Below are 17,405 nucleotides of genomic sequence, written 5' to 3'. Positions count from 1 at the left end.
ACCTAGTATATGGCTATTGTGAGGATTCAAAATGAATTTGATATTTTAAGCAATTCAGGAGGTAGGGAGTGGTTGGAGATAAAAGAATAGAAGAGCAAAACATCTGACCTTTGCAGCAATATGAGATTAGCTAACATTTCAGTATATATTTGAGGATATTGACGTGTTCGAACTCTTCATAACCAATACTCATAGGAACATGTAGCATGAGAATTAATCTTTCCTTGGTGACATTCTGCACTCCGACTCAAAAGGGCTTCTTTAAATGCTAATGTATCTTCCTTACAACTGTTTCTTAGAGCAAATTCCCTGAGTGGAATTCAGACTGCTTCCTTAGTAGAAGATGATTTCCTGATCTTCATTCAGCGAAATCATATTTCTAGCAAGAGTCTCAGGTGAGGCTCTCATTTTACAATTTACTTTTATCTTCTCACTTAGAAAGAGATCATATGACAGGCTATTTTACCCAGTCTTTTATTACTGATCTGAATAAGAACTCTAATGCTACTTACAATTTAATTACTCTTTAGAATATATGCAAAGAAAATAATGGCCTTTGCAAAGCCAAATAGCCTTTTTGTCAGTTTTAGTTGTATTGCTACTAAAATGGACTTGTTGGGGCCTGGCATTCTGCCTTCAGGTATATAGTACAGTTTGCTTTTCCTACATCTCTAAGCTGCTGATATCTTATAGTGATTTGTAATCCCTTTGGGCTTTTGAAGGCAAGATGATAAAACCAATAACATGATTGTGTCAAAAACAGACATGGTTTGGATGTCATCCATATATAAGAGGACCTTCTAATCACAGCATTTTTCTGATTTGTTGATTGAGATGGTGGCACAATTTTTAACGAAGAAAAGAAAATCAATATATTTAAAGAAATAATTTCTCAAGATTTCTTGACATGGTTGTAACATGTAAAAATGATGGATACCCATTCTGAAATATTTCAGCAACTAGACCTTTTATTTTCAGTTAGACACTGTTTATTTTTATTTTTTAAATCAAATATCAAGCTGCAGGTCTATACTCTGGGGATTTGTTCTTAAACTCACTATGTGAATTTTAGAAATTTATTATGTTCAATTTAACATTTTGCAGAGCATTTTATCATTTCTATCTTTAATTATATAGAAATTTTGCCTTTCCAAAAATATTTAATGAAAGCTCATTGAAAGTAGATCAGGTCTTATAATGCAGTAATGCTTCAGGAAAGATTTCCACAGGTCTGGGCACAGAGAAGATACTCAGTAGATAATTGGGTGAGTAAGTGAATCAGAGGAAAACTGAATGAAGGAATACTAACAGACAAATGAATCTATTTATTAAGTTGATGTCTTCATATAAAAATATCTAGTATGTGTAATCTCCTATGTTATGATAGTTGCAAGTAAGGGGACTGCAAGTTATTGCCATTTTCTTCCCTTTGACTCTAGTTTTTAGGGATTTGTTTGTACAATAGGATGCTGGAGTGATGTTCTTAGACTTCTCATGCTAGGTCATAAAGAGGACTTCCACATTCTCCCTGACTTTCTGGAAAGACTCCTAGAACCCAACTTCTAGACGTGCCACTAGAAGACAAACCACATAGACCATGTACTAGTTGTCTTTTGGCCACAGCTGAACCTCACCTCCAAGCCAGTATCCATTTCTGGACATGTGATCAAAGTGAGTTCAATCAGGAGAAAGGAACCATATAATATTTGAACAGGGCTAGTTTAATATAAGGAGTTATTAGCTATAACAGAAATTGGAGAATTGAGGGATAGATTAGCATGAAACAAAGAGAATATAAGGAATATAGAATAGCAGATACAATATAAAATATAATCACAGATATTTATGATAGTAATAACCATTATCACTAGGTGCAATGGTTAATTTGAATCTTCAACTTGATTGGATTAAGAGGTGCCAAAGAATAAGAGGTTTCTGGGTGTGTCAATGAGGGTCTGCCTAGGAATGATTGGCATGTGGGATAGTAAGCTGAAGTGGAGATCCTCCCTAAGCATGGCCAGCACTGTCAAATCAGATGGTAGCTTGGATGAAATAAAAGTTGAAAGAATAAGAAAGCAGCAGCAGCAGCAGATGTAAGATTGATTGCTGCTGCGATTGCCTGAGGATATCCGACTCTTGCTCCTTTACTCTTCCAAAGAGGACTCTGACAGTGATTATCTAGGAGTTTCCAGAGCCTCCAATCTCAAACTGGGGTAGTACTATTGATGCTCTTGTTCTGAGGCTTCAGCCTCTTGGACTGCTTAGCTACTGGTTCCTCCAGTTTTTCAGCCTGCAGATGGTCATTGTGGACTATCCAGCTTCTGGTCATGTAAACCAGCCTAATAAATCCTCTTGTTGATTCTGTTCCTCTAGAAAACCCTAACTAATACACTAGGGTTAAGATTGAATGCCAAAAGTAGAGCCAGTTATCCACTTCCTGCCCCCTGTTCCTAGACTGAGCTGAGATCCACACCTTTTTGGAGAAAGTACAGCCACTGAATGGTGGAGAATTTTTGTAAATTTCTAGAAATCTGATCTCTAAAGAGCCAGGGAAAGCTGTTTATAGAGCAGCATCTTGCTGTAGATGCTCTACTACAAAACTCCCAAGAGGAGTGCTGGACAGAGCTGATGCTGCACACACTGCAGATGCCTCCTGAATTGGACACATTAGAATCAGGAAGCAAAACCCTTCCCTCGTGCAATCTATTTCCAGTGACTCCTAATGACAAAACTTCTATGCCAGCTGGCAAACCAAAATACTTAAAATACCCAAATGCACTTTTGTAGAGCAAACAGCAGCAACAACAACAAAAGACAATTAGGAGTTGAGTCAATCAATTAACAACTGATGCTGTATGTGAATGAGCCTCGTGGACATGGAGCCAAGTTAGCTCCAGACTTGGCTGCTGACAGCTTCTCAGAAACCAAAAGTGAGAACCACCTGAACCAACCATCAGATCCATAAGAGATCATCATGTATTCTTACTTTACCCCACTATATCCTGGGTGGTTTTACTATAGGAGAGTAGAGAATCAGCACACATGTACCCAGGTATCCTCATTTGTCCTGTCTTTCTTTTCCTTTTTACTCTAAGGCAACTGAGAGATTTTTGGAAGGTTTGAAATTTTAGTTCTCCAAGTCCTCAGCTGTGGTTTAGAAATTTTCTTTTTCTAAAAGGAAACAACAGCCTTAAAAAGGCAATGCTGCTTATATTATGCAGTTGTACCATATGACCAACATTATAATTTGGAGATCTTTTGGATGATATGTTAAGTGTTGAGGGAATGCTTTGTAGACATAATTTCCCATGGAGTGGTTCAATGGTAAATCTAATGAATCACAGGTATTATTTATAATGGATTGGAAATGGCTCTATTCATGTCACTTCACTTCATGTCACTACAAAAAAGTAATAACTATTAACAAAACTATATATCATATGCAAGCAGTCATTACCAACAAGACACTCACAAGACAAGTACCCTCTACATTGTCGACGCATTGATAGAGATGTACTACCAAGAACTCAGATGCTTTTATAGGTGTGCTATGTCAATAGATTCAAGCCATGTGACTCAGAAGTAAAAAAACAAACAAACAAACCTGTGAAATAGTATAATGCTGAAACCCACTCAAACTTCAGGATCGAAATTTATCAGCATTGAAGATCTTGCTCCCAGGTGACTTAAATCAATCATACTATTGGAGAATCTGATCTTGAGGAAGAATTCAGCCTTTTCTGCCACAATATTCAGAAACTTCAGCAGAAACAGAGTACAGATAGTGATTCTTAGCATTGAATTTTATCAGACTGTGTTTTAATGCTTACAGTGGTTTTTAAACTGTGAACCCATAGTCTAGGTTTCATAGGCTGGGATGTTGTAAAGAGAAAATGCTTATCCATTAGACTTCAAACTCAGCTTTTGACATATGTCTGATTGTTGAGATATATTCATCTTCCCACCATGAAATTTTTGTTCTTAACTACTTCTGCACCCATTTTTCTCTTTATCCTGTATATCACAAAATGCTGATCTCTCCAATTGTGTGTGTAGAGTGGGTGGAAAGGTTATTGATAACAGCACAAGTTTAGAACATGGAAATGAACTATTTCAGAGAACACAGAATATATGGGCTGCATCCTAGTTCAATGCCATTCTTTCTCACTAACATATTTCACTTCTTCCAGGTATCCTCCATCTTTTCTACAACACCAATCCCTACCTCTCCTTGCTATATCATTCCTATCATCAACATTACATGCTCTAATATATTTCCTGGTTAAAAAAATTCCCTCCATGTCCCTTCAAACCCTTCAGGTACAATTCCACTTCTGGACTTTGGGTACATAAATATAGATTGCAACCCACTGCTGGGAATATAGGGAAAAAACATACCCTAAAGTTTGGTCACAAGGAATCAATAGAAATTCCAAAACTATTAGTATATAGGGCACACCATATGCTAAAGTAAGAGGCAAACTGATTCATAGTCTTTTGCAATATTATTCTTTGTTTTCTTACTTCATAAGCTTTTATGCTATTATTCCAAGCTCTTACATAATACCCTTACTATGAATCCCATAGATGTTTTTCTGATATCTCCTGACTGGATTTCAGTAATGATTCACATAGATGACCATTTCCTCCTTGAAACACTCTCCTCTTAGCTTCAGGGACAGCACACTCTTTATATTTTTTCTTCTTTTATCTTGCCTTACCACCAGTTTCTTTTGCCATCTTCTGCTCTATTGACTATGCTAAAATTTCTCCGTGCTCAGTCCTGGTCTAAATTTTTTCCCTCTGGTTAGGTGATCTCATTCATATCTATGACTTCCAAAATCATTTATATGCTGGTGACTCAGATTGATATTTCTTACCCAGAATTTTTTTCTTGAGCTCTAAATTTATATATCCAACTTGCCTGTTTTGAATATGTCAGAGATATTTCCAAATTTAGCTAAAAACAAGACCCAATCATTCTTACATAAGCTAATTATACCCACATTTCAAGTAAATGACACCATCACCACCAATTACTAAGGTTAGAAATCTGAGAATAAGTCTTATTCTTCCCCTTTCTCTATCCTTTAATATTTAAATGACCTATGTCAGATGTCACTTCAAAATATACGTTCCATTGGTTCATGTCTCCACTGCAAATATCTTCCCACCTGAGCAGAGCCTTCACATATTCCTGCATCATGGGAAGAGCCTCTTAACTGTTTTTCCATGCCTCTACACAAGTCCACCCTCTATACTTGAGTCATATTATATTAAACTTCATTTGGTCACTGTAACATATACTTGAGATAATACACTTGTAACGATAAAGGTTTGATTTTGGATCATGGTTTTAAAGGTTTTAGTCCATAATTGATTATTCCTGTTGCTTTGAGCTTATGGAGGAACATCACGGTGGAAGACCATAGCAAAGAAAAACCACTTATCTTGTGGCCAAGAAGTGAAAGAGAGAAGGAAGGAAGAATGGGCTATGGTTCCCAAATCCCCTTCAAAGTCATTCCCCAAGTAATATAAAGAATTCTGTCTAGGTCCCACCTCCTAAGGTGTCCACCCTCTTACAATAGTGCCAAATTCAGGACCAGGACTTGAACATGGGGCCTCTGGGAGAAATTCTGTAGCACATATTCATGCTTAAAAAATTATATGTCATGTCTATGATTCCAAAATTCTTTGTTTTCCTTTACCTCCGAATATTATTTAAGTTCAATACCACAATCCCCAGAGTTTAAGAGTCCTGTCTCCTAACTAAACTAAGGCTTAAATAAATTGTAGCCAATTCATACTATGACTTTATACTATGAATGTTAACCAGTATTCAGCTGTTGTAAGGACATGATAGAATTTTATTTTATTTTTTTGGAAAAGTCTCCAGTCTTGTTAATTTTCAAAAGTAGGTTCTTGCGACTTTCTGTGAATTTATAATTATTTCAAAATAGATTGCAGGCAATATATAAAACATGCATACTTTAATATACTAAAATATAAAATATGTAGAAGACATATGCAAAGGCAAAATGTATGTCTTTGTGTGTGTGTGTGTGTGTGTGTGTTTGTTTTCATTTTTTTATTTTTTATTTTTGGTACTGGAGATTGAACCCAGGGATAGTTTACCACTGAATTACATCCCCAGGCCTTTTTATTTTATTTTATTTTTAAATTTTGAGATACATTCTTGATAAATTGCTTAGGATCTTGTTTAATTGCTGAGCCTAGTCTTGAACTTGAGATCCTCCTGTCTCAGCTTCTTGAGTCACGGGGATTACAGGCCAGTTTTTATGTGTGTTTTTAAAGTCATGAAAACATTACTAAATGTTCCATATCAAACTAGTAGCAGAAATTACTGCCTTAGAGGCTATGGAGATATGCAATTGTGGAGAGAGAATAATGCTTTTATACTATTAGCAATTTTTAGGTATGATTTTTTTTTTGTTTTAATCACAACAATAATGCATTATTCTTATACAAACAAACCAAAAAACCTCAAATTATACTTTGTAAAGTGTTCTCCATTGGTAAAAATACCTTGATTCTCATGGTATCTTGTTTCTTGAATATTCAGTGGGTTGAAAATTGGGGTGAAGTCTTTGATTGTTGTTACTGTTTTCCAGTAAACTATACACTGAATTTAAATAAAGAATCTAAAACAAATACTCACTGATCAATAGGAATAATTGTTTTATTAATAATTAATAAAATTAAATCTAACATTATTGGTTATAAGCTAATGAAAATGGAACTAGTTGTAAAACAGTTAGTCACTGTACCATTTTGAATGAGCAAAGATCCTTCTTTTAGCAATTTTAATAAAAATAACCCTGTACATAAAAATATTTTATTAATGTAATGGTATCACAAGTAATCACTTGACATGTGTTCTATAATATGACAATAATATAGTATATATTCATTTGAAAGTGAAAGGACAATTTCTTTGAGTCAACTTTAAATTGTGCAAACAATAGATTTTACTGTTTTCTGGAGTTAAATATGTCTTGTGCTGTTTGGCAAAAATAATGAGGATTAAAAAATCAGAAGCTTTGATTTTAGAGTAACTGGAAGTTTTACCTTGAAGAGCTCACAATCTCTTTCAGTCCATCTCCACTGTGAAGTGAGAAGATTAAACTGGAAAAGCAGTTATATGGGAGTTACAGGGAACATAATAGCCATGTATAAAGAATAATAAGATTAAAAAGTTTGAAAAAATGCCATTTTTAACTTTTGGGGTTTTTCTGAGTATTTATCTAGTTTTCAGTATGGATTTTCAAGATATGAGATGTGAATAATATATGTTGGCATTCTCCAAATGTACTTGGTTACAGAGTTCAGGGGTTTCTTTGGAGGTGTAATAAATGATACCTATATCCCCTCTCAGCAATGATTTATGCATGGGGAGCCATGCTATGCCATTATGGGAACCTAGGAGCATGTGCCTTTTTCCTTCTGTGCGTGAGGAGGTAGCATATAGACAGGATCTCCATGATCTCTGAATCTGCCCATCCCATTGGCTATGTGTACCTAGATCTGTTTATTCTCATCAAATTCAATAGAAAAGTGCCATCCTCGTGCATATGATGGTTCATGGACTAGTCAAAAATTTTCTTTTTTTAGTTCGGTGTCACAGAATCATATACATTTTAAAATTATTTGCACTTCTTTGTAGCATCTAGTGTGAAAATTACAGGTTTTAAAAGATTTTGTGTGTGTGCTTGTGTATGTGTATATATGTATATTCTTTTATTTTTAAAAATTGTGGTAAAATACACATAACATAGATCTTTCCATATTAATTATTTTTAAATGGGTACACCAGTAGCTTTTGTACATTCATATTGTTGTGTAGCCACCATCACGCTATCTCCAGAACTCTTTTCATCATACAAAACTGCAACTCTCTACCCATTAAATAATAATTCCTTATTACCTCCTGATAAGGATTAAGTATCAGGTGTTCCCCAAAAGCTCATGTGTGAAATGATTCTTATGAAAGCTATAACCTAATCAGTGGATTAACCTACTGATGTGAATTAACTGGTAACTGTAGGAAGGTGAGGAGTGGGTTAATTGGAAGAAGTAAGTCTATGGGGCATGCTTTTGAAGTTTATGTTTTGTCCCTGGAAGACTGAGTTTTCTCTGTGCTTCCTGGCTTTCATGCTTTTAGCTGCTTTCCTCTGCCATTCCCTTCCACATGAAGTTTTGCCTCAGTTCAAACTCAGAGAGATGGAGTTGGCAAATGATGGACTGAATGTCTCAAACTGTGAGCCACAATAAAATTCTCCTCCTCTAGATTATTCTTGTTTATTTGGTCAAAGCAACACAAAAGTGGCTTAAACAGAAATTGATACTGAGAAGTGGTGTTGCTACTCTTACCCCTGATCATGTGGTTTGGAAGTACTGAGAAGTAGTTTAGGGGAAGAGTTTGGAAATTTTTGGAGTTGTAGTCTGTAGCAGCCTTACAATGTTGTAAGCCGAGTTTAATGGACAATTCTGGTGGGAGTTCACAATACTGGGCTCCTAAGGTTTCAGAGGAGGAGGACTCTATTCAAAATTGGAATTAGAGGTCATTTGAGATACATTGGGGCAAAGAATTTGTTTAGATTTTCCCCATGTCCTGAGGCTTTCTTTGAAACCTAATTTAAGGTTCATGAACTAATTAATCTGGTGGAGTATATTTTAAGGTAGTACAGCATTCAAGTGGTGCTATGGATATTGCTTAAGACTCTCATCATTATACAAAATACATGTATGAAGATGTGAAAAAAAGAGAAAGAGAGAGACAGGATAATGTTGATTTACATAGATAATAAGGCAATAAACTATCTCTTGTTTGATGTTTGTGTTTTATCTGTCTCAGCCTCCAGTGGTGGTTACTGTTACTGCATAGAGGAACATTATTTGAATGTTTTAAAGAGAATTTTAGGAGGGGGGATAGTAGGGGATAGGAATGGTAGCAGAACACAACAGTCACTAATATGCCATTATGTAAAAATGTGAGTGTGTAACCGATGTGATTCTGCAATTTGTATTTAGGGAAAAAATGGGAATTCATAACCCAATCGAGTCAAATGTATGAAAGATGATATATCATGAGCTCTGTAATGTTTTGAACAATCTATAAAAAATAAATAAATAAATAAATAAATAAATAAAAACACATAAAATAATGAAAAAAATAAATAAATAAAGAGAATTTTATTTGTGAAAAAAAATGATATTGCATTCATCTATAACTAAAAAATATTTTTAAAAAATAAAAAAATAAATGCAAAAAAAAGTATCAGATTAGTAAAATAATATGGTCCCTAGACCAACAGTATCAGCATCAGCTGGGAACCTGTTATAAATGCAGATTCTTGGGCTTTCCCAAAGAAGCAAAATATCAGGGATTGGGAACCTACACTCTTCGGGGGGTTTTGGTTTTATTTTTCTAATTGACAAAAATTGTATATACTTGTGGTATGCAACTTGGCTACTGCTTGATACGGCAAAATACCTTGGTGTAAACCAAGTGGCACTAAATCTGAAGGAATGTAGGATTTTGGAAGGTATCATGGAGCTTCCACCAAGATTTTAAAGGAAGTCCTGAGAGGCCAGGCAAAGTGTACCAGGATCAGATTCCCTGAAGGCTGCCCCTGAGAGAGTGATGTGGGACATCTGCCAAGCAAAGCTGTAGGCTTCAAGCAGAGACAAGCTAAGAGAGAGGTCATTTAGGCTGCCAACAACAAGGCCATAGGGACATAGCTACACAAGTTCTTTGAAAATAATAACATAATGCTGTGGGTCCCCACTGCTTGATATAAAATTACAGAACTTGTTTGCCCAGCTGGATTTCATTCTTGCTTTGGTCCCATTCTTTCTTTCCGTGTCACCGTTTCTCCATTGTGGAATGGGAATATTTACTTGGTGCCATTATATATTGAATATATGTAACTTTACTTTGATCTTTATAGGGGAAAATATTCAAGAGTTTGTCTGGCATCTCAGATGAGATTTTGGAGTTGGACTTTTGAGCAATGATGGAACTGTTAAGACTATAGGGTCTCTTAGAAATGAACTAAATGTATTTTGGATCATAAGATGGCAAAAATTTTTGCGGCAGGGGCAAAATATTATAGTGTCCAAATGAGGGTGTCCCTTAAAAGTTCATTTTTGCAATAACATAAAAACGTTCAGAGGTGATATGATTAGATTTTTATGACCATAACATGATCAGTGGATCAGTAAACTGGTATGAATTACTTGGGAGGTAATTGTAGGCATGAAGGGTATGGTTGGAAAAAGTTGGTCACTAATGATCTCTCTAGTGAGTACATCTGTCTGTTTCCTGGCTGTCATTTCCTGAACTGCATTCCTCTGCCACACTTTTCCACTATGATTTTCTGCTTCACCTTAGGCCCAGAGATATGGAATTGGCCAACCATAGACTGAAACTTTAAAGCTATGAGCCAAAATAAACTTTCAGCCATCCAGGTTGTTCTTATTGGATATTTTGGTTATAGAAATGCAAAGTTGAATGAAAAACCTCCTTTTTCCAACTGCTGGAAACAACCATTATACTCTGGAGACAGAGGTACTATTATTTATTGTTTGACCTGAGACAAAGATTACTTCTTGTTTCTGTTTTCATTCATATAAATGAGAGCAAAAATATCTACCCTAAAACAGAAAATACCTGCCATGTGTAGACAATAGAGTCAGTGTGGGAGATCAATTATTTCTTTATCTACACATTTGTATGCAGCCATATATATTCAGTTTTATCAATTATATCAATTACTTCAAACCAGAACAAGTAATTCTTGCCCTTTATATCATTCATGGTTTTTTTTTTAAAATTTTAAACTAAAAAATTTGTCTCATTCTGGGAATTCCCTGAAGTCAGTGGCTCAAAAGAAGAAGGACTCATTATTATTTAATGATTTTCCATTTTCTTAATTAAGTTCTCTTCAAATGTGAGAGTGATAGCCAAGGGTCCTTAAACTATTATCTGTTGTATATATTCTCTATGCTTTTTTTTACTCTAGTGGATCTGTTCAAACTATTATCCTGTGATTTTAAAACTGTATTCTGAGGCTGACAAAACAACTTGCAGGAATAAAAGCTGATGAGGGTCTCAAATATCAACTGTAAACTGCATGATTTTTAGAAAACTGAACAAGTTTGAGTTTTTATAAAGCACTTTGAAAATAATTTATTTTTAAAAATGTATTATTCTCAATGAAATTTCTCAGACACTCTTTCTGTTAAATGCAATCAGAATAGTCTTGTTCCTTTGTGTCTCCAGCACAGTTGCATGAAACTAAATATTTTGACTTTTGGAAAATTCAGCAAGCTCAAATAATTCATATCTAAATGAAATGAAATTCACCTGCTGAGGTTATATTTATTAAAATCTAGTACTGTATCAAAACACTTCCCAATTTGTTACCTGAGAGCATCTATTACAAAAATAATGGAGGAAATACATGCTTTCATAAAACTCCTATATATATATATATGTACATATATATATATATATATATATACACACACACACATTGATGTTGCTTTGATGATAGTGAATAACCATTTTCTTTCACATGCTTTTTCTTATGACTATAGTTGTTAATTTCCCCATCAATTTTACTTATTTTGTATCACTTCATGTTTACCTTTATGAAATGGAATAGTCAAAGCACTGGGAGTAAAACTGAAACCAGAATTTCATGTACAGTTTTATTTGTTGAGGGTAAAAGTCAGTGGCAAAAGAGCAATAATGCACTGCTCATTCCAGTTATTCCCCTCAAAGCTATTTCTGAATACTTACTTTCCCTAGCCAAGGGATATATTACAGTTTATCTACTAAAAATGAGAACTTTAAAAAAATTTAAATTTTTATCTTTTTAAAACTTATCTTTTTTTAAAGTAGTGTTTTTAAAATAGAAAAACAAATTCCTACAAAAGGAAATTTTAAAATTTCATACATGAGCAAGTGGGAGCCATTTTTTTTAAATCATGGGGTGAATGTTTTCTTTGTTAATAGGACTAGAGATGGTAGTAATGAAACTAGGTATCTTTTTCATATACATTCAATATGAAAGAGTACCAGTCAGAACAATATAGATTATGGGGCAGTAATAAACCATTATGACATATCAATTTCATCAAATTTTATTTCTTATGTCATGTTTCCAGCAGGTCAGCAGAGGGACTGTAGAATTCCTACCCATCATGACACTTCAGAGATACAGGGTAATAACATCCACCCTCTCGAACATTGTCAAAGTGATAGAACTCCCAGAGGGTCTTATGCCAACAAACGACACATGTACTAAGATAAAAGTCAAATGTGCCCTTTCTGTTTACAGTTCAGTGGTCAGAATTAGTTACATGAGGATGCCTTGCCTTCTAATAATGACATGGGGATGGGAAAATGTAATCTTAACATGAAATGGGATGGTGAAGAGCTGGAGTTAGTCAGTGAACTGAATAATGATTGCCTGGGTTTTCATGACCAAGAACTCCAAGAAGCAGAAAAAATAAGTTCTATCGTTTTTCCATGTGTGTCCCTTTCCTTCTGTACCCTGAAGCAAACATCAGATACTGACAGCTGGTGGGAGAAGCAGCATGTGAGGAAAGAACTATGTGTGGCTTGCCTGAGGGTTGACTTAGTTATGCCAGCATTGAGTCACACAGATAATATGGCAAAATGAATATGATAAACATTTTCCTTCATTCTTTTATTATTGATGTTAAATAAAATTTTGTAGGCCATTGATTTGGACGAGGCTTCTGCACTAAGCCCAACAGAACAAACCAAGGTGGAATTTATTCACAGTAGCTGGACTTTAGTTCGTTGCAGAGTGCTCTGTAACCAATTAACTAATTAACCTATCTCTATGTCTCACTTTCATATTCTATAAATGCTGTCAGATCACATTGTTGGCTAGAGTTCTCAGAATCTGTTCTGATCCTGGGAACTGCTTTATTTCTGGATCATTTTTGCACTTTTTTGTTCCGTATGCTCATATAAATGCTACAGTAAATGGTTGAAGGACCTTTTCTTTTCTTGTTGGTTATCACAGTTTCCATGTCCCACCATCATCCCTTTACTTATTTTGCCTAAAATACAGCTTCTAAATTTTTTGGTGGTATCCAGTATTAAAAAGTGTTAAGGAAAATGATAGGATCTCAATATGGAAGGGAATAGTTTTACATATATTTACTGAATATGACCTTTCTTCACCTAGTCCAGGGGAAAAGCACCTAAGAAACAGTGTTATGACATACATGTTTAACAACTGAATTTCTCAATAATGTTACCAACATTTATATGATTTGTTAATATCAGTATTGCAAACACTTCCACCATGACCAATTTTAACCCACCAGCATGATATCATTAAATGCACAGTGAACACCATGAACTTGTCAGGAGTCAACTTCAGCACAGCACTGAGAAAAGAAAGTTTTCATTAAGCTGTTCCTTAGTGTGCAACTCAGTTTCCAAAATTATTCTTCATTCCTTACATCTGTCTGCATACACACAAACAGAGCACATGAACCGAAACATACCCTCACAAGGGCAAAAATTAATTCCAAAACACAGCACAGAAACTCTGCCTAAGGAAGAGAAATCTTTTCATAAGTGCTCCATCATTTTTAAAGCTATCTCTTAAACCAAAGTGTTAGTGTATAGAGTATTACACCAGAAAGAATCAATTTCCCATGCTCACTCCCCACCCTCAATTTTCCTCTTTAGATCTCTTGAGAATGAGGAAAACCATGCAACTCTAAACAACAAGTCTCTTTATGGATGCTGTTTTTGCTACATAAATGCTAGGCTAAACCTTTGATAGCAGCTTTTGTGAATACCCATGTAAAGTCTATACTACTGAGATGGGGAAACCCAAGAATTTCTTCTTCCCATTTGTATTGTGTTGCCCCAGACTGTGAAGATCATACGTCATGATAAGGGGTCCCCCACCTGTTCTCTGATCCTGAATTACCTAACCTACTCAGGCCAACCATCTCCTCCTCCCTAAACCACTACATCTTCAAACAGGCCAGACTTTGTGCTTCTCAGAGAAATCAGGATCATTCAGACCTCTGTTCTCTGTGCTTTGCTATGGAATTGCCCTGCCTGTAATATACCCACATTTGTCTGCCTTTCCAAAATTTAACAAAACTGAGAATAATGTTATGACACCTTAGTTCTACCTTAGAGAGTGTAGCTAAATCCCTTTGCAACTGCTTTACATCATAGACCTTAAATTTTGTTAAAATTTGCCTTCTATAATATTTGCTAATATGTCCTATTTGTTTTATATAATTACTTTATGCAAGTTTTGTTCCTCTGAGAGACTATAAACTTGATATCATGTATTGAAATTCTCTTCTATCCAAATTACATTTAGCACAGAGTTAGGTTCGTATTCAACCTTAATGAAAATTGCCCAAATTAAATTCTATGCCAAAAATATTACTTATTATGTTTCCTATGTCATAAAATGAGAAACTTGAGATCAAACCTTCAAATCATCAGAATGGCAAAGTACAATTGACTAAAAGTTAAATTCAATAGTTTTTGAGTATTGAATAAATAAATCCTAGAAGGAGATTTAATAAAGGGATATTGATAACTTTAAAATTTTGTTTTACTTTAGGGATCATTATTCAATACACTTAATTCATCATTTTTTTTCACCTTCATGATGAAAAACTTGCTACCTGATTGGACATAACCCTAGCCTGGAAATTGGTCTTAAAGTTGTCAGTAAATTTTTCCCACTCACTAGCAATTATTTCTTCACCTCTTTACAAAATAAATCATTTAGTTATCTAAGGAAGTGAGATGTGCCCTTTTTAAAATTTATTTTATATTTTTTCATTAAAATTATTTATACATGCACATAACATAATTTCCTTTCCTGTTGCTCTTCCTCCCCGAGCTTGGTGTTCTAATAGAGAATCTCACAAAGTAAAAATGTGGGCTGTATTATCCTAATTTGAGTTCTAATTACTTGGTATAAATGATTTTTAATTAATAAACATGTATTGGATGTCTTGAGGCTGGTGGAAAAGATTTAATCACTCAACAGCTATTAAATTCTTTTACTCAACTATATTTTTCCACTCAGATGATTGGGAAACAAGGTTCAAAAGAGATCTAGTTCATGACATTCATCTTTGGAAACTTAACCTGTTTATCAAACATGCAAAATCATTTTTAATGAGAATAAGCATATAAAGGCTAAATTATTGTAAATTTAAATGATTTGTGCCACATGAAGGAAACCAATGTGAAGAGACCCTTTTAAACCTGGTTTTAAAGGAGAGGTAACAGATTTCAAAGGAGTCTTCCAAATAATTATTTTCTTAGAAATTAAAAAATAAGCAAGACAGAGGAAGAAAAAATATAAAATTATCTCTATAAATTAAAGAAAAATAAAATTGACACTATTTATAAGGCATTTGATAGTGATTTTCTTAATCAGTGAGCATTTTTAAATAATACAACAGAAAGACCTAAATAAGACATATTCACTGCAGTGTATAAAACAAGTTGAAGACTCATAAAAATGTTGTATTCAACTAGATCTGGGGATCAAGTGTAAGGGAGATTTTAAATTCTAACCCAAGAACTTTAAATAAGTAACAGAGAATGACTATAGACTTTTCAAGAGAAAAATAAAACATAAAATTATTATCTAAATATGACTCTACTATTTTGAATCTTATGTAGGATAACTAGGTTGAAGTGCTTCAGAAAACAACCTGTAACATTTGTACATATATTGAACTGCCATTGGACATATATTTATTATATTATATTATTATGTATAAATAAGATTATATAAATATAAATAATATAAGAAATATTATATATTATATTATTATATATTTATTATACTTCTTTCTTTTCTTTAATCACCCACTCAAAATTTGCATTACGCCATGAAAGAACAACAAGAAAAACATTCCGTGTTGAACTGGCATCTTTAATTTCCTTGTCCTTACTTTCACTGACAGTGCAGAAATAATTTAGGGTTTTAATCATAACAATCATTTAATTAAAAATTTCTTTTGATTTTTAATGATTGTCTCTGTGCTTTTCATATTTTGATCTCTTTTCCTACTTCTATAGGAACTGACTTGAATATATATGTATTTGTATCTTTACTCAAAATCTTTCTTTAATGAAAATAGTAAAATTATGAGAAGTGATTCCTCACAGTCCACCACCCCTTCCCCCACAAATACCTATATTCTTTGAGAAAAGAGAGACATACTACAAATTATTCAGTCCTTCCTGCTTTCATCAGTGCCATCTCAAATTAATTATGGAGAGTTAGCTGTCAGGCCCGTTTTTATGTATTGTAAGATTTAAAGACAAGGAAAATATTCTTTTTCTCCCCGTATATCTCTTCAGTAGGTTCTATTACATGAAATTCACTTAATGGGAAATAAGACATTCTTAAAATTATATTTAAATGATAGTTATTATCTTCAAAACAAGACAAATCAGAATCGTTTCTAATCAAAATAAAAATCTGGCTTAATTTCCATTTCTCATGATGATTAGGAAGTCTAGCATCAATAATTCAACCTGTGTTTTAGTTAGTTTTGTATTACTGAGAGCAAAAGACCTGACAAGAACAATGTAGAGGAGGAAAAATTTATTTTGGCTCGTGTTTTCAGGAGTTCACCAAGATTGGCTAACTCTGTAGCTCTGGGCCCAAGCTGAGGCAGGACATCATGGTGGAAAGGTGTGGCAGAGAAAAGCAGCTAAAGACACAAACACCTGGAAAAAAAGAGAAGAGCTCTGCTCATTCAGGATAAAATATACACTCCAAAGGCACACCCCCAGTGGCTTTCTTCTTTCAGCCACACCCTACCTGCTTATAGTTACCACCCAATCAGTACACATCAGTGGATTCATCCACTGATTCACTTACAGCTGTCATAATCTAATCATTTTGTTTCTGAATATTTTTGCATTAATCACAGATGAGCTCTTTGGGGGACACCTCATATCTAAACCATAACAAGGCTTTTCACATCCTTGAGGAAATGAAATGCAGGACTACATAGTTCAGGAAAGTGAATAGATCTTTTAGTCTTTAGTTATTAGCTTCACTCAGACTTTCATATTCCATTTAAAAATAGGTATCTCCCTGGTAACACCAGCTACTTCCATTCCAAACTCAAGGGAAGCCTGCAGCTCCAGAAGTTGCATAAGTTAGTGTCTAATCTTCACACACTAATTTCCATGGCCTCAGTTCTCTTCACTGATTTGGAACTGGAGCACACCCCATTCCCTGCCACCCCAGGAAATCTATTGCTGACTCTCTTAGTCTCTCAGTATTTGATTACACTTTCCCAAACCAACGACCTGCATAGTC

This window comes from Callospermophilus lateralis, chromosome 9 (assembly GCF_048772815.1).
Source record: "Callospermophilus lateralis isolate mCalLat2 chromosome 9, mCalLat2.hap1, whole genome shotgun sequence".
Lineage (NCBI taxonomy): Eukaryota > Metazoa > Chordata > Mammalia > Rodentia > Sciuridae > Callospermophilus > Callospermophilus lateralis.
Note: the sequence above shows the minus strand (reverse complement) of the source record.